This window comes from Cimex lectularius, unplaced genomic scaffold (assembly GCF_000648675.2).
Source record: "Cimex lectularius strain Harlan isolate CLEC.00 unplaced genomic scaffold, Clec_2.1 scaffold72, whole genome shotgun sequence".
NCBI classification, from domain to species: Eukaryota; Metazoa; Arthropoda; class Insecta; order Hemiptera; family Cimicidae; genus Cimex; species Cimex lectularius.
Window position 1 is genome coordinate 661385 of NW_019392678.1, and position 21595 is coordinate 682979.

The 21595-nt window shown below is 33.9% G+C and overlaps 2 protein-coding genes across 9 annotated transcripts in view; one reads left to right on the forward strand and one right to left on the reverse strand.

The window, feature by feature from the left end:
• The window catches only part of LOC106667049 (zinc finger protein basonuclin-2), a 284164-nt gene that overhangs the window by 250345 nt on the left and 12224 nt on the right, over positions 1-21595 (reverse strand). The window lies entirely within an intron of this gene.
• Positions 20872-21595, forward strand: part of LOC106667050 — a 258398-nt gene continuing 257674 nt past the window's right edge. For 3 of the 8 annotated variants that reach the window (XM_014394680.1, XM_014394679.1, XM_014394684.1), the window contains exon 1: positions 20872-21101. The gene's annotated coding sequence lies outside the window, so the exon portion shown is untranslated. The remainder of the gene's footprint in view (positions 21102-21595) is intronic. The other 5 variants (XM_014394683.1, XM_014394682.2, XM_014394678.2 and 2 more) reach the window with 3 other exon arrangements.

The following is a 21595-nucleotide window of genomic DNA, read 5'->3' on the forward strand; positions in this document are numbered from 1 at the left end:
ATAGATAGATCTGTACATTGGTTGTTTGTAAAATATGACAACAACATAGCCAACAATTCTTGCCTTGTCATGTACAAAATAAGTGGATTGAGATATGGCGAAAAAGAATATTATGGGAAATAAAGTCGAATAAGGAGACAGTTGTATAGAAGAACAGATTTCAACACATCCGTTAACAAATTTTAATTTATACCGTGGAAAACCCGGTATTTTTTCTCTTTATATTCTGATATCAGACGAATAAGAAATCATAAAAATTCTGCATTAAATAAAAAACCATAACTATTCAATTTATATTAACTATTTATTTAGACCAGTTCTTATAGTTTTCTTCCAACAACCCTTCCACTTCAGTGCATTTCTATATGTGAAATATATGATAAAATGAAACGTTCCACTTGGAAAAAAATTAATTAAAACATTTTGCACTCTCGTACATGTCCGGATGAATATGGAGACTCATTTGCTCATTACAGTGTAACAATTTTTTCCGCCTCGCAAACGCCTTGCAGTTTCTGGCCACAAAAGAATCCCTTTTCTTTTATTATATCTACAGTGTATATAATTGTCCGACAATTTTTTAAGAGGATTTTAACATTTTTGCCAGGCCTGTTAATTGGGTCATTCCAACCCCTACAAATTAATAATTTCACGTTTACTGGGTCCAACTTTAAAATAATATTCTATGTCAGAATTTAGAGATATTATACGGTAATCATGCTACAAATGGGTTTTTATAAACACTGAGAAGAAAAAAAGTGGCCATCCCTAATATTTTTAATTAACACTTATATAATCCTCCATTGATTATCTTAAAATAATATTTGGTCAATATTACAGAATTAGGGGTAAATAAAACAGATAAAATTTCCCACTTGCGTCTACTATTGGATTTTGTAAATATATATTTTAAAAGACAATCTCATCTTTGTTGGTTTTCTGTAAATCTTCTTTTTACGTTCCGGTGGTTTGATTTTTTAAATTGCACCATTTTAAGTTTCAAATTTGTTTGAGTAATGGTTTTAAATGATACATATTCCGCTAGAATTGTTGGAAGATGGAAGAAGTCAAGCGTATGTGGCCAGCGTACTTAATACTCCCAGAACAAGTGTCCGAAGGATCTTCCATCAAGGTAATTGAGGTTACTGAAGAAGGCAGGGATCAGGTCACCATCGCGTAACATCTCAGAGAGATGATAGTTTTATTATTTCGAATGTACTCCGTAATCGACTTTCTATGACAGTTGAGATCAAGCAACGAATTACAAATGTTAAATTGTTCAACAAATTAGAATTGTTAATATAAGTTTACACTCTGTAAGGCGAAGGCTTTCAGAAGCTGGATTATGTGCGAGAAGGCCTGCCACTGGTCCAGAACTTCTGACAATCCTTTTTAAAAAGATTGAAAAATGGTAAAAAGGAGGGAATATTGAAAAGGTGGGGTTGAGATGGGAAGTTAGTGTCCGAGTGGATCGAGGTTACGAAAGCTCAAGTGGTAGAGCAGCGGCATACCTAGCCGAAGATCGTGTGTTCGAATCCCGCTCGTGCCATTGACTTTTTTATCTCAACCAAAAAACCTTAATTAATTGTAATATATTAATTGGTCAAGCGGACCACGAAATTAGTGAATTTAACTTTTTAAAAAGGTGGTTCCTACTCATAGTAAGTTGTTTCGCAACAATCCGGATTTCGAGTCCTTTAGCTCATCATCAGGTTGAAGGGTTTCTACAAACACATCTCTCGACATGAATTTGCAAAAATCTTCTGACATGGCATAGAACAGCTTGGTTAAGTTTCGCAAGAATCAAATGGTCTGTGGAAGGTTGGACTAAAATTTTGTTTTCCGATGATTTTTTTTTCGGGATCTTCGGCCGGCCGAGAGAAGGTCTGGAGAACAGGAGAGCGATGTATACATTTTCACTCTAGAGAAACTATGGAGGTCCGGAAGGGATTTCTACGGAAGGTACACAAATTTGATATTCATCGATGGTTCCCTAACAGCTGCGCGAAACATTGAAAATATGTTATCAGAAGAAACTCTTTCTTATATGCCACTAATTGGTGACGGTTTTATTTTTATGCATGACAATGCAATTCCCCACACAGCTAGGATCGTTGGTGACTACTTGTAATGGCCTGCAATTCCTTGGTTGGTGTGGCTAGCATGTAGATTGAACCCTATCGAACTCGTTTAGGACGAGTTGTCAAAGAGGGTAAAAAATTGTTCAGTGATGCCAGAGAATTTTCAAGAATTAAGAATGTCGCTGTTGTAGGAGTATGAAAATATTCTACAGCAATTCAAAGTCTCATAAAAACGAAGCTCCAAGAAATGTAAGAGGTTATCAACGCAAGTGGAACAAAATCTGCAACATGTTTGGTAAAATTGTTATACTCAGTATAATTTTTTTGTTTAGCTATATCTTATATTTCTCTTTAAAAACATCCGGTAAACAAAAATAAAATAATAAATAAAAATCGTAACAATTGCAAGTATTTACTAAAAAAAAGCGAGTGTGGTTATTTTTTTTCCTCGCTAAATGTATAATTCAAATACACTGAAAAACCGGTCCAAAAATGTTACACCAAATCGAAAAGCATCTTTAGATTGATAAATTTAAACATCTGGTAAGTCAAGATACGTCAATATTTTCCGATCGACCCGAAATTTTAGTATGGTTGTCTTGTTTAACGCTTGGAAGCACGAACTTAGATTTTCTATTAATAGTGGCTCGAGGCTCCGAGCTAGAAGTGCTCTGTCAAAACTATAAACAACAGTCGTTTCATGGTCATTGGTTATAACGTTCCAATTTACAGCATAACCATTTAAATTAGCTCCGCTTCACTAAGGCAAGGGGATTTAATTGAAAAAACAAACCGGAAAATTTAACAAAAAAAATTCTATCTGTTTAGTGAACGAGCACGTTGTCTTTATTAACAGCTTCAGCCGCAGCCTTTGATCCGCACCTGTCGTTATGTCACACCAACCTGAGAAATTCTTGGTTCACATTTTTTTCCCCGACCACCAATAAAACAGGGGTTGACAGTAAAGTTCTATTCCTTTCTTCCACCGGACGAACTAAACTGCGGAAGGCCCAGGCCATGAATTTCATCTTTTATGGCTTGTCTTTGAAAGATGTCTTTTCTAACATTAATAAAAAAATCGATATTTTTTCGGAATAATTAATTTTTTATTTTAGTACATTTATTCTTGAATATTCCGCTGAAAAGATCAAGGCGCTTGAGAAAGCAATAAAAATAATATGTGAACTCCAAAACTACATTCATTTCAATTGTGATGATTGTAGGAGATCGTTGGGATGAAGTTGGAGGATGGTGTTCATTCCACCAGCAGTGATACTAATATTAATTAAAGTCTCTGTCCAGAGGTGGTTTAGTGGGGCCTTTGGGGTCGAATTGATGGCCTGAGTGTAATTGTGCCATGTCTTCTGACCAACAACAGTCACAGTTCAACTAGCTGTAGGATTAGACACGTTCCCTAGACGGTGCTTAGTCTAAATTGGGATTTACTTTTTGTCCGAGTTGGCACAATAAGAGAAAATTGTATTATTTATTTGTAATTAAAAAAATATTTCTTGCAAACATTTTGCGCTTGTACCTGGATTGTAAAGGTGATATGTGGCGATGAAGGTAATCTTACCGGAATTTACAAAGTATTTGAAACTAAATATCGTGCACACATCTGTCTGAGCAATGAAAACTAATAATTTAATTAAAATAAATTAAAAAGTTGTTTATTGTCCAATTCAGATTTTCATTAGCACAGAGAATAAAACAAGAAATAATAAATCGCAAATAAAAATGTCCCTGATTTTTTGTACAAACTTATCTTACTCATCTATTTTCGAAACGATTTCTGAAGGAAGTTCAAACTCCATTAGCAAAAAAAACTATTCCGTTCAACTCTTACCGTTTATCGTTTTTTCAAAAACCTGTATAGAACGACAAGAACAGAAGACGAGAAACAGACATCAACTGAAGCGTGAAGTTAAAAAAAGAGGGGGATGCAGTGACATGATAACATAACGATCTCCATTGCAACACGAAAATAACGACAAAAATAAAACTAACGTCAATTTAAATAATATAAATAATATAATTTACTTTTAAATAATATAAAACTGTAATATCCATATTTTATATATATGTTTATATTTGTTTTTCTTTTGAAGCTTGATTTTATTTTCTCCATTAATTCGTTTCGTTCAGGTTAAATGAAATTACTTACACCTACCAAAGAAGACAAACGTTTTCAGTCCACATGGAAATAACAATTATATAGAAAAAATTTCCATTATTAAATACAATCCGTTATATTTAGTGGTCTATCAATTAATTAATATTTTTATGTAATGTTTTGGTTGAAATTGTTGCTGTTCCAATCCTCCTCGTGACACTAGCTTTTTCATTTCAACCAAAACCTTACATAAAAAGATCAACTAATTGAATTAAATACAATTGTAACCAACTCAGCGTTAAGGTAATTGGACCATTTTTATTTTTAAAACATACCAGTCGATTTTTGCAAGTATAAAATTTGCCAAAAAACTGCCTCTTGACGGAAATTTGTGCTAAAATTTGAAATTTGTTGCAATAGGTATGTTGTTGAATTTTCGTATATTATTTGTAATCGTCTGCTAAACCATATTCTCTTAAAATATTTTCAGGATTAGAACGAATTTTCTATCGCTTGAAAACACAACATAGTTCATTGAATAAATGTCGAATTATAAATCAGACACCAGGCTGCTTTTAAATAAAAGAGAAACACGCTAGAAGTTCCCAATATTTTCATACTTTCTGGACATCAAGGTGTTATTGTAGTATCCAAAAAGAAAACAACATTAAGGACTTGTAGTTGGTGTAGAGTCGAAATTCGTTTGTATAGCTGGTACAGTGATTAGTCAACAGTCAACCAAACCGCTGACAAATTGAAAAAGGTAAAGTTATTGAGTCATTCATTCCAACCAACAGCTTGATTTTTTTATGCCAATATGAAAAATTCCTATTTATATTATTTTCTAATCTCCGCCTGTGAACAATAACACACGACCCATGTTTTGCATGCTTCATCGATTGAGCGTTTGAACCGAGACGTTGGCGTTGTCCACCCCGTAGATTAATTGCCATTGTGTCTGGGAATAGAGCAGGGGAAGATTTCAAATGAAGTTTCGTTTCGTGGATTTCGCCAGGTTTTGATGGACTTTTGATGACCGTGGGGGAGGGAGCATTAGCAGATTATTCCAGCACCGTTTCTGCCGCCTCCCGACACGCACACAGCCCTTCCATACCTTTAATGACTCCCGGCATACAACTGTCCCCTTTCTCTGGATAGCAGAAATGCTCATATATTTTAGCCTTGAAAATGGGTGGTTTTTTTTCATATAATATCGTTTGTTCTTGTGTTGTTCGTAAATAATCACTAATTGTCTTAAATAAATAATTTCATCTTATTTAAACTATTACTGATTTTACAATGGCTTTTAAAAAAATAATATTAATGATTGTGAGAGAGGAGAGAGGAGACAGAGAGAGAGAGAGAGAGAGAGTGAGACGGTCAGGCAGACAGAGAAGAGGGAACACAGGCAGAAGAACTTACGAACAGGGAGACATGCAAACAGAAAGAGAGAAAAAAATCTATATGTAGAGAGAAAGAGAGAGAGAGAGAGAGAGAGAGAGAGAGAGAGAGAGAGAGAGAGAGAGAACCAGGCTGAGAGAGTGAGTAAGTGAGTGAGAGAGAAAACAACAATACAAAAGGGAGAGAGAAATAGATACAAAGGTAGAAACGTAAGGAGAAAGATAGAGAAGTAATGAAAGAGTGAATGATTGATAGCAAAAAGAGAAAGAGGTTAATAGAAAGAAATATGTTCAAAAATAAGTACATAAAGAAATGAGTAGAAATAGAAGGATACAATGAGCGACTGATTAAGAGAAAAAAGCATCGAACACAGAGAAAAAGAAAGAAAGAAAGAAAGAAAGAGAGAGAGAGAGAGAGAGAGAGAGAGAGAGAGAGAGAGAGAGAGAGAGAACCAGGCTGAGAGAGTGAGTAAGTGAGTGAGAGAGAAAACAACAATACAAAAGGGAGAGAGAAATAGATACAAAGGTAGAAACGTAAGGAGAAAGATAGAGAAGTAATGAAAGAGTGAATGATTGATAGCAAAAAGAGAAAGAGGTTAATAGAAAGAAATATGTTCAAAAATAAGTACATAAAGAAATGAGTAGAAATAGAAGGATACAATGAGCGACTGATTAAGAGAAAAAAGCATCGAACACAGAGAAAAAGAAAGAAAGAAAGAAAGAAAGAAAGAAAGAAAGAAAGAGAGAGAGAGAGAGAGGAGAGGAGAGAAAGGCTGGTTGTCTGATAGAAGGACAAAAGATGAGTCTGTGAGTGAGTGGAAGAGAGAGAGAAAAAGAAAGAGAGACATATGAACAGAGGTAGAAACATAAAGAAACAAGTAGAAATAGAAAGAGAGAAAGTGAATGATTAAGAGAAAAAGAGCATAGAAAAGAAATAGAAAGGGAGAGAGAAATACAGAGAAAGATAGATAGATAAATAGATAGAAAGAGAGTAGTTTACAGGCTGAGATAGAGATAAAGAGTGAGTGATTGAGAGAGAAATAAAATTAGAAAGAGAAAATAGTGAGTGAGAGAGAAACAAAAACAGAAAGAAGAAGTGAAAAACAGAGGGAGAAGGTAAAAACTTGAGAGGTTGGGAGGGAGAAAATAGATAAAAGAAAATATTACCAAACGGTGCGGAGTATTAGTTACATTTATTATATGTGAAATATATAATGAGAAAGAATGGGTAAGAATAAAGAGTGTGAGATGAGAGAGAAAGAGTGAGTGAGAGAGTGAGGTGAACGAGAAAGAGTGTGTGAGAAAGAGTGATTGAATCAATATTGAAGCTATTCATTATTTTTTACGCTTCTGGATAAAAATATAGTACTACATTTGATTGTATTCAATAGTTCAAGTTCAATAAATCCTAGCTTTATGAAATATTTCTGTAAAATTTCAGAACTATGAGTCGTTGTTTTTAAAGTCGAATTTCTTTCCATTGTAAATTTGTGATTTTAACGCAGGTTTGTGATTGTTTTTTTGCTCTTTCTTTTAAAAAATGAAGGGAACACAGTGATTTCATTTTGCCAAGGGCAAATATTCTTGGCTCCAGGTGAGCTGTATTCGAATAAATATTTTAACCGGCTTGCTAAACGTGTTTCAAAATATACACCGGCCAGTAGGCAAAATCCCCGTATCAGATACGCATTGTTTCTCACATCTCATTATGCAGCCTGGGGGTAATCGGGATCGTGGCTGTTTTGAACACAGGTTGTCAAGAGTCGTGGTGGGCAAGCATCCTTGGCACCGTGTATAAATGTGAAGGACGAACGCACATTGTCGCCTCCGTGCAGACCCAGATGAAGGAGGTAAAGCTCCGGACAAGAACTACGACCCGATCAAATACGCCTAAAGAGACGCCATTTTGGCGCAGTTTACCCTGACAGTTGATCAAATAGTGGACGAGTTGCGTGGAAGTGGCACATGGCGTTTGAGTTTAATTACTTCGACATTGATGAGCGACATCCAATATCCAAAGTCCAAAACACGCTAGTCGAATACACGAATATGCTTATACGTTTACTTTTATTAATGAAAGAAACGATCATTTAAGTACTACGCTGCGAAGTATTAGATTATGATTTCCTACAAAGATACAGGACAGAGTAATACAATAATTTGTCGAATTAGATAGTCGAAGAAGGTGAAATTAGTAAAGTAAAACTTTTAAAATGTTAAATTCACAAATATATATTGTTCAAGAGGTTATAGGGCGAAAAACAGCTTAAATAGGAATATTCAAAATTTGGAGGACAGTTAAATCGCTTGTAATTTCAAAAACAACATGTGTTTAGAAGTTGTTTATAACGACTAAAAGACAAGGTACATTTGATGTTAAAGCTGAATATTTTGTTACTGCTATTTCCAAAGGGCTAAGGGGCACGGGTAAACTGCCACGAGCCATTTGTACGTAATGAATTTGTGCAATTATCTGAAGACCAATAAATCCAGGTATTTTGTCTAAACCTTCAATTTCATTGTTATGTACCGCAAGCAACACAAATAAACATAAAACATTTTTCACCAAACGCCACACGGTCGAAAAAGACTCTTGTCACATAGGAAGGCCAACGTCCAACGACCCGTTGGGCTTCCTTTAGGAGAAAATAAGAACCACGTTACAATATCTTTTATAAATCAATCCCAAATAAAATTCCAGGCAATGTCGGGATGCGAACCCAGAACCGCTAACGAGGCAAATACATGTAAGAGCCCTAGCGAATTGGCCACCGCCATGGCAATATTTTGACAGCCGGTTTTTTATAATCAGTTTTTCCCCGCAAATGCAGTTACATTGTTAAGGTTGTAGAAGGTTATAAAGCCCAGTGTCTTTCGCACTACTTCTAGCACAAATGAAAAAAGAGACAGGTATAATATTTAGTCAAATACACTAGTTTTCCAGTTTCCATGGCTATATTTCCGTAAAAGGCAGAAAAATTTATAAAAACACGGATTTTCTTACTCTGCTAATAATTATGGAAATAATAATGAAAAATGCTAATAAGTAACATACATACTCTCTCATGATATCTCAAATGTGTATATGCGTTTTGTATAGGTCATATTTGTATGTTGCTATTTTGAGGAAAATAAATAAAAAGCATTTCTATTCATTCTATTCTACATACTCTTTCTCGCTCTCTCTCTCCCCCTCCGTCACTCATTCTGTTTCAAACACCCGGACACAAAGGCAGACACGCGCAAATAAATACAAAACAAGCAAGTATGCAAAAGGTCATGAGTTCGTCACGTATTCTGTTTCAGAGTTTTAAATGATTTAACATTCATATGTACGCTAAATGCTGACATCATATTTAACTCTGAAAACAGTTATTAAAGTTCATTTTATATTATATATGGGTGCGCGCGCGCGTGTGTATGTGCGTGAGTGTGCTTGTGCCCTATTTCTACGAAAATAATTTAAATGATACTCAGTTCCTCTATTTTTTGAGGGAGGGTTTACCTACTCTATTCCTCTGCAACAACGACAGAGAATGATTGCTCACAATTCTTTGCAGGTAAGACGTTATTTGAGTTGCCACATCCAGGATAGGTGAATAGAACCTCATGGCCCGCTGTTTGCGTCCTAGGTCACCCGATTTATCTCCACTAGAATATTTTCGATGGGGCCATAAAAAAAAAAAAAAAACGTGTCTACGCTAACCATACCCAGCAACTTCAGTTCAAGAACTGCGGTAAAGGATAGAAAAATACTTGTCACTCCATCTCCCCTGACTTGCATCACCGATTTCAGCGTAATAAATCCGTTAAAATTATGCGTCAAGAAGCATAGGGTCATATTTAAAATTTTGAAGTTCAATTGGGCCCAAGGTACCCTGTAGGTATCATTTTCTACATAAAAAGTAAACATTTGAAAGTAGACTAAAAAATATTAAATATGTTTTTTTTTTAAATTTTATATATATAGTGTCATTGGATCAAGATCAGCCGGGCGGTCTACAAAGGACACCGTGTACCTATTTAATTAGAAAGTATGCAAAAATTTTTACTTCTACTTTAGACGCTAGCCGCAATAATTAAGGTGGAAACACTGCGTCTCAATCTTTGAAGGTTCTACTAGATTGGAATCTCATCAATCCTCAATTTCAATCCAAAGTGCTTTCAAAGGGCTTTTTCGTCGGAGTGATATGATGCTGCCGCAAGCCGCCGTATAAAATATAAAAAAAATAAATTATATCAACTTTTATAAATCATTTGGTGGTTGGTACAGTTGTAATACAAAAACAACAGAACAGTCCGTTTACAAAGAAAATTATCCAGAGAAAAGGTTTTTTCCTTTTGTACTCGGATTGTTAAGGGATTTATTCGATGGCAATTGTTGGGCACGTCACGCCCCCGATAATCTGAGACCCGATAGCGAAAAGGGCTAAGTGACGACGGGGTGCCACTGATACAGGCTACTTATTTTCCAATCCATTAACCAACGTGGACGGCGGTCTCATATCAAGGGTCGGTCAGCTCCGATCAATCAATATACAATCCGATGTCTCTTACATCGGCAGAATAGTAACAAACCTGGAGCATATCATACGGTCCAATGATTTCCTCTTCAGGCCGATTCCCTCAGGGTGAGTGACAGTGTAAAAATTGATTCCGCCTCTCCTATGACGTTCGCTATCATTTCAATATCAAATGAAATTACTGGAGAGATATTTTCACGTTTCTTTCTGATATTCAGACATAAATCTCAGAGGAGCGAGCTTTTCAACCGCTAACAATAACGCTAATAACATGCTAACCAGCTTTGTACAGTCACACAGCGTGTATCACAAATCAGTAGCACAATCGCAACGCCTTTTTTGTTCTTAATGCATTATTTTGAGCACAACCATGTAATAAATTGTCAGTTAAATTTAATTGTTTAAATAAAGTTATTCCGGAGTTTTGATAAATTTTTTGCCTAACCATCATAATTAAATAATTTTTTATAAAAACTCATGAATTTTTGATCTCGTTTAATTTGGTTTATATTAAAATAAGAATGTTGTAATTAATATAACAACAAAATTACATATTTTGACATAAACTACAAAACATATGAGGGTCCTTTCCTGACGCTACTCGACGAAAATGGTGTAATTGTATGAGCAAAACCATTAAATAAATTGTTAATTAAATTTTACGAGCATAACTGTGTAATAAATTGTTAGTTAAATTCATTATATCAAAAAATGGTATTCCGGTGTTTTGATCAATTTTCTACCAAACCATTAAAATTATTATTATTATTTTTTTAATAAAAACTAATAACTATGAATTTTTGATCTCGGTTAATTTAGTTTATATTCAAAATAAGTATGTTGTAATTAATATAAAGACCATAATACATGTCGTTTGAATAAAAATATGAGTGCCCGGTTCTTTTGTCTTGGACTGTACTCGATGCTACCCGACGAGAATCTGGAAGTGGGGATCACGTAGAGTAGAGTAGGGTAGCGTTGCGTGGCATCGGGTAGATGTGCACGGGGGTAATACAATCTTATGGAAAATTGGACTTGATTTGCGTCGGGTAGCGTCGCATAGCGTTGCATCGGGTAAGTGTGTTCCCGGCTATATACATCATTAAAATCAACAGCTTAAAAAATCTCTAAAAAGTTAATCTGATCAAAATTTACATACACATAGTACATGTGGATCAAATATTTTCATTTTATTTTATGTGGTACATAATAATTACGTTTTACATATATATGTAGTAGTGTTATTTCAAGTCTATGAGGCAATTTAAGAATGTCCTTTTCTTAGATGAATAGATTATTTTGATACAAAATTTAATTCTAAGTTAAATACTTTAAAAAAAGCAACATTCTTGAGCTGCTGAAAATTTCGTTCTAAAACGAAGAGAATCACTTTATAACAATTTGTTAGGGCTTTTTAAATGTTGGTGATAAAAGTTGACCCACGTTACAAAGTTTCGGAATTAAATACTTCGCCAAGCGTCTTATTTGTTTTGCATACAGAAAAAAACTCTAAAAGTGGTTTTCAAGGGACATTTAATAATAAGAGAAATTTTGTAATTATACTAAAGTCCCCCGGGGGCGGCTTCAAACGGAGGAGGGAGCGGAATAAGAATTTGTCAGTGATATCAAAGGGAATAGCTCCGGCTCATTGTACGAATGAAAAATTCCTTTTGGCGGGAGGCGGGGGTGGCCCTTTGAGCTGTCGCGGCTTTTGCCCGAGACAAATTAGGCATCAAATCTAAAGCAAAGATTGAGCTCACCCCTTAAATATTTGCCCTAAGTAATTGTCATGCCCTTTGACAGTTTTTCCTCTCCATTGATCATCGTTAAATGTTTACCCTGTTAAGGAACACATGAATGCGTGATTAGGACCAAATTTACTCTCCGTAATTGAAGACTCGTACACCCGTTTTTCTTTCTAGACCGCGATATTTCCCCGTAGACGCAGTCCTATTCCTATTTGCTTAAATTGAAGGCAATCGGCAAAAACGAACTTTCGACAGGCAATCAGCATAAAGGTTTAATTAGCCTCGATGGAAGGCTTATTATTAGCAAACGGCCAATAGAGAAATGTCGAGGATCAAACGGGTCATAACATTCAGCTTTTTAGACCTTCCTGAAAGCTTTTCCGCATCCTCTGAATGGGATGACTTGAATGCCTCCCCTCAAAGCATTTCTATTTCTGCTTAAATCAAAGTTGAGATGGATTCATTGGCTAATCTGTCGTTGCGACTTTTCGTTTAATGCTTACAAATGTATTTGCTTTGAATTTCAAAGAAAACCATGAATACTCTAAACGAAGCCATTCATTCATGTAATATCTGTTTATCTAAATAGGTTATAAATTTGAATTCAAACAATTTTCATTTATTTTTGAATTTCCATTAATCCACAAAAAGAACTTAATCAAATTTTTGCTCTTATAAATTCCACCAATACCATTATTGAAAAATTCCTCCCAGCCGAAATATTTGTTATAAAGAAAATAAAATGAATTCTTTTTCTTTTTTCTAAGAAGTAAATCACAACAATTTAATAATATTGTTATAATTTTATATTTAATTTATTGAACTGATTTCATTTATTTATTTTTCTTTCTTTATTATTTGTTTTATTTGTTTCCTGGTAAATAAACCAAATTATTTTGCAATCAAAATTGAAGTACAATGCAAGGATTAAAACGTATTTCCATTTTCCATATTACTACCTACGGTCTCTTTGGCAAAACATATATATATACATATATATATATATACATATATATATATATATACATATATATATATATACATATATATATATATATATTTTTTTTTTCCAAGATTATTACACCACTGAAAGATGATGAAAGAGAAAGGTGATGAATATGAAAAATCGAAATACGTTTTAATCCTTGTATTGCACTTGAACTCTATATATATACTACATATATGATATACTATATATATATGAGTCGTCTTCAGTGTTAATTTACAATTGTCCATCCAATGGACCAACAATGCGTATGTTCCACACATTTGGGACATTCCTTTTCATTACCCAAAATTCTTTTGCGTTCTGGTAACCAAGAAACCATCAAATCGTTGAGTTCCCCAGGTTCTCGAAAATTTGGATGCATTCACCGTCTAATTTTGATGTGATTTTTTTTTACATGCCTATGCTTTATTAGCTTTGTGCTTGTACAGAAAACGTCTGATTTGGTTCCTTCATTTGTTTGATCAATTGTCAATCTTGAAATACATTCTATTGGTATGGTGATTCAGGGTAATAAGAACTCTTAGAGAGGTAAAATGTTTCAAATGTTATTCACAATAGAGCTATTATCTGTGAAATCGGAATGTCTAAAAATAAGCGTTCTGTAGTTTCTGGTTAAATTGAACAATAATTTACAAATTGTAAGTTATCCTTGCTGAAAAAATCATAAAATATGCTTTCTGTACTTTCTGCTATTTGATTGTGGTATGTGTTTTTCCTGGAGCAAACAACCCTTGTGGTTTCTGCTCGTGTACCAACATTTGACAGTTTGTAAATTAGAGCTAGTAAAACTATCATAAAGTATATTTTCCGGAGTTCTAGAATCATTTGGTTTCTCTGCAGACAGCCATTCCCTTACTTTATTTATATTAAACAATAGTACACTGTTTGTGAGTTATTTATTCAACTTTCGCGAAGTTCTTTTTCTGCTGGTTTATTGTGAAATAATTAATACTCTGCAAAAAACTACTTCTGTACTTTCTGCTTAAATGATCGTAAAATCTGTTTTCCACAGTTTATGTTGATTTAATAAATACTGAAAACCGGATTTATTGTTCCTTTTCGTATATTGAACAATATTTGCTCTAATAAGTTAAAACCTATGAAAATATCACATAATACTTCTGCAGTTTCTACTGTTATATTGTAAATTGAAAAGCGATACTCTTCTGAGAAATACATCTTCAGTTTATGCTAGTTCATTGAAAGATGGTTTATGGTACTCTGCGGATAACCGCTACCAAGAGGACGATGCAGATATTACACAGTTTTAGCAGTTTTATGAAGAAAGTAAATCTTTAGAGTTGCTGCAACGCTGTCGTACATAAAAAGTGTTTAAAAATTATTTTTCCGGTAACTAGGACATCACGTTTACTTTTAAAAGATAATGTTTGCCTGTTAGGGAGACCAGTGGTGGCCGAGTGGTTAAGTCATCCCACTGGTATGTGCTGTGCTACAGTTTCTCGAATCAAATCTCGACATAACCCATGGTTTTTTTATTGATAATAATATGAAAAAAGTATTGTAAATTGATTTGAACCCTCGTCAGCGACATTTGAATTATTATTTTTGTTATTATTACTTGAATCGCAGAAATTACATTTATTGAAAATGTTCCATCTTAGGAAAAATCTTGTGGTTTTCTTTTTTATGTTGAACAAATGCGAACAGAGGGGCACTTGAATTATTATAAAGTGATTTTTGTATGCAATAGAGGAGGCTAGGCTGGTTGGAAATAAATCCATTTGTCAAAACAATTGATTGTACCAATTCTACACAGAAAAGAAAACTACAAGGAATTACTTTACGTTAAGGTTATGACTTATGAGTATTGTTTGAATTTATCCGCAGGAAAGTCAAAATCTCTTATTCAGTTGGTCAAGAATTGAGAATTTCTATTGATTAAGTTTAATAAATCAAGCCCAATGGAATCTAAGTTAGTCAGAATATAATCGAACGGAATATAATTAAATCTATTTAAAAAAACTGTCATATATGGAATATAAAAAAGTTTTTAACTTAGGATAATTTTTCTTTTCACTAGTAGCCGTTGTAGAGTGTATTTCATAAATCATTTCGACGTTTACTGGCAGCCTCGGCGCGGACCGCAGCGCCGCACTAAACCATTATTTACGGCCATATTTACTCAACTGTTGGTGGAAAAATTGTCGCGACGCCTGGCGTCTTCCAGGGAATAAATTGAAAAGTTTGTAGCCACCGAGTCACAGTTTGCACTGCTCTGGTGAATTATTGGAAAAATAAATTCACTTTTTGGTTCACGACGACAAATCAAATTTATAAACGAGAATGGTTGTTGTAACTAAGATGCTAGTTCGATACCAGAAGGATGTTAATTTCCTCCTTACTTCTGGTAATAAATCAGCGACCCAGTTTAAAGTACAACCCCTTTCCCAACTTTAAAAAGTGGGATGAAATCCTTTTTGTTTGCATTTAGTCCTTATTCGTCCGTTAAAGTAACCGAATAATTCCAACAGTTCTTCTTTTCGTATTTGTTCTTTCTTATACGTAAAGGCTCCCTTATTTTCTAAATGATGACAGATTTTTAGTTTTTCAAGTTGGAGTAGGCATAACATTTTAATTGTTTTTAATTTTCTCTGATTATAGGCCAGGCTAATTGCATTTTGATTTTTTTTTTGTAAATTGTAAGTAAAAAAGGATTATAGCACGTTTTAGGTTTTTAAAAGCTGCACATTTTGAGCTTTTTGCTGTACTTTTTAAGCTTTTAGGGCAGATCAACCAGGTTTCTAGTAATATACAATGTGAAAAGTCGTGTCATTATTAAAGAAACATTTTGAACTATACCATATTTATTTTCTAAAAACAACGACAAAAAATATTGACCGATCGTATTTAAGCTAGAAGAAATGAATAAGTGGACCATATAGTTAACTAGTACTATAGTATAACTCAACTTCCTATATTTGAATATCTTGTAATCAATCTTGATAATCTAATTATTTTAGCAATTAACACGAAGCTTGATATTTAACACTTTTGGTAAACGCGAGTTTGCTTGTTAGATCTCTTTGATGTCAATTACGTTTTAATTTATTTCAATTAACCGTATCTTTTCGTAATATTTCCGCAAAATAAGACAGCTGAGAATCCGATGGTCAGGCGGTAAGAACGCAATTAATTTAGACGTCAACCAGGTGGACTGATAGTCGCGAGGTGTACAAAAATGGAAAGTTCAACCAAAATCGAAGAGCAAGTTTTAAAAATTGCATCATCCCATGTATTTGTTAAACGAGATTAAGTTAAGGACGGAGCAATTAAAAAAATATATACATTTCAGAAATCCCAAAATTCGATCATACCTGTAATTTTTTGTTGGTAGGCGATTAGCATCGAAAATATTAGAAAATATGTATCACTTATGTGGCTTTTGTATGAACTTTAAATTATTTAAATCAAACAAAGATTACATGTGCTTATTATTTATGAAGAAGGGGATGATGACAGATTGGGCTAACAAAAGAATCGTTTTTAGTGGAAATTTGAATTCGAAAATGATAATTACGATTTTACTATATTTTTCTCAATTAATTATGTCGTCTGTAATAATGTACTTGTGATGTGACCAATTCATTGTTTATGACTTGTTATGTCTATTTGCCTTCTGCCCCGGCACTCTCAACACGACACGCAAGGATGGCACAATTACACAGAAGACAAACACTTTGAGCCCTGAAGATGATCTCAATAAAAGATCGAAACGTTGGCACGATAAAGAAAATGTTTTCTGAAACCTACATCACACCCGAACGCATCTCACGATATCTGAATAAATATAAAAAAACATCCAATTAATCTAGAATAATAATAATGATTATTTATGATGATTATTTATTTTATTTATGAAAGTTATGTTGCTTCAAAATATTTTTAAAAAATATAGTGTTTTCACTTTAGTGAAAATGATTTGATTAGATGTGATATGTCATTCTAAGTTTTAAGAAAGGGTAGGGAGCGGTTAGGATAAGAGAAAGGTTATGTCAGGATAGGGTTATAGGGCTTAGAACGGGTTTGGCTAAGTTTATGTGAAGTTATAGTGTTAGGAGGGGCAAGTTAGGTTACATATCTATGATTTAATGTTTTTACACGAAGAGGATAAATTTTGAAAAGTTTAATTTACGAAGATGTAGAGTTAGAAAAATCTTTACTATTTCATTTTGTAATGATTTAAATGGTTCAATTTGTTGTTTTGGGCAAAAGATTTACTAACCCACCGTGTTACTGTAATTTCCCACCGGAGGGTATGCATTATAGGACTCTCATAATTCCAACGGCGGATTCTCCTTTGGTTAAATTAGATTTAAAATCTCACTCCCCGGAGGCAATTACGCAGACTGTTATTTCGTAGTAATTCCACGGTGGTCCTAATTAGAGAACTAAGTTTAAATCGGGTTAGGGGTGGACCGGTCTATGGTTAATTGTTTTGAAACGTTGCTAAGGTGGTTGCTTTCGGACGTGTGAAATTGGTCGGTAAATTGCAGAAGGGTGGCTGTCTATCAGGCTTAGACGGAGACAGTCTGAAGATGCGGGCACTCCACTTGTCACTCAGGAATCCGACTTTGACCCCCACACTTCAACCAGGTCTCAGCAGATATTAAACGCTATCACCCTCTGGGGTGGAATTACTGCAAGGAAACCGATTCCAAAATACTGAGGGTCGCTACTTTCATCACCAAAAAAATCCTTACACGACTTTTGATGCTAGTTTCTCAATCTAAAAGTTGTTAAAGAGGCAATCATGTTTCAAACGATTAGAACGACAATAGTTAGTTCATCTTATACAGTCGTCGTTTATCTTGAAAATTTTTCTATATAGATAAAAATTGCCAAATCATGTTAATGGATCTGAAAATCATTTACATGTTTTTACATCTCCATTACAGTTCATTTCTTAAATGTTTCTTTCTCATCTCTCTTCATTCTTTCTTATTAATGAAAACAACTGATAAAAAACTAAGAGGGAACGGAGAGAGAGAGAGAGAGAGAGAGAGAGAGAGTGAGAGCAAGAAAGTGCGTCGTACAGACAAATCGCAGTAATTTTACGTTTGAAAAGTGTATGTACTTGTATGCGTCCGAGTGTCTTTTTATGTGCGTGAGTGTATGTTTTAGAGGTTAGAAAGGATATAAAGAGCGTATGGAATCTTACAACTTTTAAGTTTTTAATTGTGTTAAATGCATAGCCGCTTAGAAACTGTTCTCAGTAGAAAATAACTGCAATTTACTTGATATCAACAACATAACCATTATTTTCTCCGTTTCCTTATCCAAACGTGCTACAACACATTGTTTTGTGCCTTAAACTTACATTGTTTTAGAAGTTTTACATTTTATTGTACGATAGAAATAACCTAAGAATAATCAAATGTATTAAAGTAAACTTCCCCAACTTTTGAGAACTTCATAATGATATTACTAAACACAACTCTTAATTTTTTCCCAGTTGATTTTTGAATTATTGAACACGATACTAATTCTACTTGTACGTTTATTTCTACAGTTTGAATCCTTAATCATTTGTATATGCGAGTGATTTTTGTTCTTACTTTGGGTCAAGGGTTTTTTTAAAAATGGATTTCGTTTATTTATTGTGATTTTTGAATTATTGAACACGATACTAATTCTACTTGTAGGTTTATTTCTACAGTTTGAATCCTTAATCATTTGTATATGCGAGTGATTTTTGTTCCTACTTTGGGTCAAGGTTTTTTTTAATGGATTTCGTTTATTTATTGTGTTTCTCTTCAAATTAATTTATTTTGGAAGCCATTATTGTTTATTGTTAAAGTCCACTGGATTCGTGTTATTTGGTCCCTTGTTGTAAAATATTATTCTGCTGAATTTATGAAAATGTAGAAGTAATAAAAAATACCGCTAATTACTTCCGTGATCACCAAATCATGGTATTTAAAACTGCTTAATTAAAATTTAGAATATTTAAAATTAAATAGTACAACAACCGACTACTATTATTAGCGGAATACTTCTAATAAATTTATTCCTTTGGTTTTTTTATTTGGTGCCATTACTACCCTCGGACTGCAGGTTGAGGCATCTGGGGACGGAAACTAGGCTTCGGGGGGTTTATATCCGTTTGCTCTAGTACCCCATATTCAAACCCCCTCATGGATAAAACGTAGGGACCCCCATAATAAAAATAGCTTCCTTCCCTCCGAGGCCCCTTTTATTATTTGGTATCGACTAAACAACCATCCGAAACCACTCAAGAAAAAGGGTCTCTATAAAAAAGTTCTCACTACTTCAGGAGATTCAGTCTTTCTCAGGAAAATCAACTAGGTTTTAAGGAATAGGATTGAAGACCGTTTGGAAAAAAGGTGCGTCTTTTTTAAATTAATCAACAGGGAGTTTGAACGTTACTTAATTATACAATTTTCGATAAATCACTAACACCGAGCAACTAACATGCTTCAAATTGTGTTCTGGTTCAATAAAGATATAGTAAATAAATATATAAATAGAATATGAGGGAGAGAGAGAGAGAGAGAGAGAGAGAGAGAGAGAGAGAGAGAGAGAAAGAGAGAGAGAGCAAGAAATGGAGCTATAAAACTTACGACTTGAAGTTGAAAATTGATCATACACAAACGAATACAATGTGTTTTATGATTTTAAGGTAATGTAAATTCAATGATGTTTTTTCTATCACAGATAACAAATTAAAGATATTTTTACAGTGTAGGTACAATCAGCACAAAAATATCGGATAAAAACAAAGGATTGTTGATCACTTTTTTTACATTAATAAATACAACTTTTAAAATAATTTTTAAGATTTTAATTACAAAAGGTTTCGGTTAAAGTTTTTAGTATTATTTTTCTTGTACACAAACACAACAACGCTTATTTAAATTCGAGTGTAAAATATTATCAAGATTGATAAAATCATCCCCTTTTTACATTATTTTGTAGGAATAGATCTTTCGTTCTTCAACAATCCGTTTTTGCAAGTTGTCATTGTTCTAATGCTGAAGTGTATCGATTCACATAGACGATATCGTCATATTTGAATTTTTGTGAACCAACAGGTCCTGATGGTGACTGTATAAATACAGTTACAAGCTTGGAAACAATTGTACAATACTATCTCACACATATCAATTGGAACATAGTATTGGAGTACATAATTTTCTTGAAAAATACCAATTCACTAAATTCACTATATAGTTCGATATTGCCAATTAGTATATGATCATTTATTTATGACTGTAATGCTATGAAACAGTTCTAGTTAACTTTTATCTCAAAATATCTCTTTCTCTTTCCATTTCACCCTCTCTCTTTCTTTCTCACCCACAATAACTTCACTATCCATCTATCTTTTTCTCTCTCACTCACATCCCTACTTTTTGAACTTCTCTCTCTCTCTTTCTCCATCTATATATCTGTCTCTCTATCTAATCTCTTCAATATTTTTCTCAATTTCTCCTTTCTCCCACACACTCTTTCTCCCCATCTCTATCTATCTCGATCTATCTATATCCCTTTCCCTTGCAAAATTTTATATAATAGTAGAGAAAAAATGTATATTAGTTATGTTGTTATATTGATTATAAATGAGAAATTTGTTTACGTTGATTAATGCCATATTTTTTTTAGTTTATTGTATATGAGATGAGAGATGTCACGCCGTGAAGTAGCTCAAGCTGTCAAAACCATTATATATTGTCTGATATAACTCATTAAAAATGTTGCCTCAATAATGAAAAGGTTACATGGACTAAACTAAGAACATGGACTGCTGACTGCTACATTAATATGGCACATGGGAACATGAAAGAAATTTCTACTCTTTATTATTTGGAGGGATGGATTCGTTTCCTCTTAAGGTTCTTTGAATCGGAAAATTATAATCGCTGTTAGTTTATGTAATTCCTAAAGGTTTGCAATTTGAATTTTTAGTTTAAATTCACTTATTTTTGTTAATGGCGACCCCTCTCTTCAACAGCCGGTCTGAAAGAAAAAGAGCCAGTACGTTATTTATGTGAATTTTTCAAAACAACAGTGTAGGCAAAACACAGAAGGTTAGTTTTTCGGCTGTTACATTCAAACCATATGAAAATATGAAGTCTTTTTGTCTAAGTTTGTGAAATACTCCAAAACATAACTCAATCTACACAACAACACATTTAAAGTTACATAAATTCAGTTGCTGGAATTGGAAATTTCAAAGAAGTCTAAGGTACGTACTGTATAATTATTGCAATTTTATTCCGTGAAGCAGAACGTTTATCAAAATTTAAAAGAGCCCCTGTGCCATAATATTCAAGCTCGGGTTCTGTGGTGAGAATTTCTTTGTAACTATCTGTAAACACGCTTGGCACAATTGAGAAGCATGTTCTATTCGTTTAATGAGCGCAAACATATGCTGCTGATCATAATCCAGGAAACCGCTTGTCGCACTCCGTTCACGCTGCGACCTCTTCGTTTAAAACCATTAAATATCGTACATTTTCCTCATTTAATCTTACAAACTGTGAAATCACGAACAGGCGTTTCTGTTCAACCTTAGAGTAACAGTTCCCATACCATTAATTTTCAACGGCACGCATTACCATATAGGTGGAATTGAGTCAAGACGTAATGAGCCTGCTCTATCCTCTTAAATCTATCCAATTATTTTTGCACCGGGGTAACAGTTTATCATTCGGCATAACGATTCAATTTAATCTTGTG